The following is a 2149-nucleotide window of genomic DNA, read 5'->3' on the forward strand; positions in this document are numbered from 1 at the left end:
GAAAATTAGGTGGTGGACCATGTATGCGAGACTAAGCATGAAGGGCATCAGTAGGGTGAGCAACGTCTCGTGTCATATGTTGGTGCGACAACTTTGGAAGTGCCATCTTGCATGCAGAAGGGTGGCACGCTTGATGGTTGGGTTTTTCCCAAAATGCGCATGGTCTTCTGCGAGTGAACTTGTGTTCCACTCCATCTTGTGGCAGTTTTCGATTCACATAGGGCTTTCGAATGCTTGAGGGCTGCTTAGGGAATCGATGATAGTGTGCGGTTGTCTCCAGATGGTTGGCAATAAGTAGGTCTTTGTTATAGTTAAAACGAGTAATCATCTCCTCTTTGACCTTAAGCCATGACTCGTCGTTCTCGAATATGTGGGCAAGGTAAAATTTAAATGCCTCACCGGTGACGTAGTCGCTGAAGTTCGTAACCATCTTCCGTTCCGACCAAGATGCAGCGGTGGCGTGGAGCTCGAATAGGTTGAATCACTCCTGTACGGGTCCATCGTTCGCTGTTCAGGTGTACTTGGGGATGTCAAGGTCAGCTGATGGTGCTGTCATGATGCTGGTCATGGTGTAGAGTTGAGACGCACTTGTGCGGTCCACGTTCGGTCACTGCGTCTTGCCGAGCTGTTCGATGATGATGGCCGGTTGATGAAGTGGCTGCCAGGTCTTCATCCTGTCAACTTGTGCGATGCTACGATGACTGGGAGACTGGCCTGGCTTATACCCCATGTTTATTCTGTTCAGACTTCTTCCTCATTCACCTCTACTACCATGGCTTCATATGTCACATATATATATCAGACGTTAGTTCCTTGAACGGGAAGCTGAGCTGCTTGGCACACGCGTGTAAATACACAAGGACACATTTTTCTTACTTGTACATTGCCCTAACTTGCTTGCTCCTACCACGTCATGAAGACACCGTTACCATCACGATCAGCGAGACTTCTGTCTCAATAGAAACACATGTGCACTTTTTTGAGTGAATATTATTTCGAGTTTTTTTTCATCAACCATGGCATTAGGGAGTTCACCAACGTTTTGGTTTACACGGCATGTCAGTTTTGTAATCAAAATGCACGAGTACTTCGATAAGAGTAAGAGGTGTCGCTTCATGCCCACACACCACGCTAGCACCAAACCTGCGGACGGTTGCCGTGCTAAGCAGCAGCAGCCACGGGCTACATAGCAACCGATGCCTTGCTAGTACGTACCTTTGCGGTGGTCCGAAGGTCATTTACATCACTGAAGATCTGGTGGGCCGTCAATCTATCGTGCTGGATGCGCTAGCAATGGGTCTCGTTCAACAGAATAAGCATTTAGGTACACTTTGGAAGTGAATAAAAAGAAGATTATATAAACGTTTGCTGTGCTATGTCCGGCCCTTTGCGTAGACACTGGAGTGCCCTTGCATACAGAGAAAACCCACAACAGGCTTGTTATAGTTTTGAAATTTGAATTCACCACCCCCTTGATAAAAATCACCATCAGCAACAGCATCAACAAATTGAGCAGCTGCATAGGTTTGTTGCCTGATGGACGTAACGGGCCCTTCACTAATTAGCAAAAAAAAAAGAATTAAGGCTTGATAGGTACTTTGCACCTGTGCATGCAGTAGGCTTCCCGGATAGTTCAACATGACCAACACTACACGCACAGCCATTTATTTTTACTGGGGCATGGTTGAAGACTCCCCCCTAAAGTTAAGCTAGGCTTATCACTGAGAAGGTGATGTTCATGGGGTCCCATTAAGCCATCTCGTTCTGCTGTTGAAGGCAGAGCTCAAGCAGTTTCCAAGCTTTTGTCTCTTGGATTACTTGCCACAAAAATTTCTCTAGTCCATCGAAAACAAGCAGGAATATATGGGTTTGTTAGCAAAAGAGGGCACCTGAGAAAATGGCAACATCACACTCCGCTCGCAAGCTTTCCTTGATGCACACTAATACAAAATATGGCAGAGATATTCGCAGAAGTGTTTGCTACTCGCAGGATGTTTTTTTCTCGCCAAGCTTGAGTGGTGGTTTGTAACTCCTTTAATATTATCTCCATAAGTGCATCAGCCCAAAGACAAGCATTTCTGCAAAGCATTGCAGAAAAGGAGTGCCTTTATTGGCCGGGTTCTTCATTAAAAAAAGAAATGTCTAACAG

Source organism: Rhipicephalus microplus, chromosome 6 (assembly GCF_043290135.1).
Source record: "Rhipicephalus microplus isolate Deutch F79 chromosome 6, USDA_Rmic, whole genome shotgun sequence".
In the NCBI taxonomy this organism is placed as follows: domain Eukaryota; kingdom Metazoa; phylum Arthropoda; class Arachnida; order Ixodida; family Ixodidae; genus Rhipicephalus; species Rhipicephalus microplus.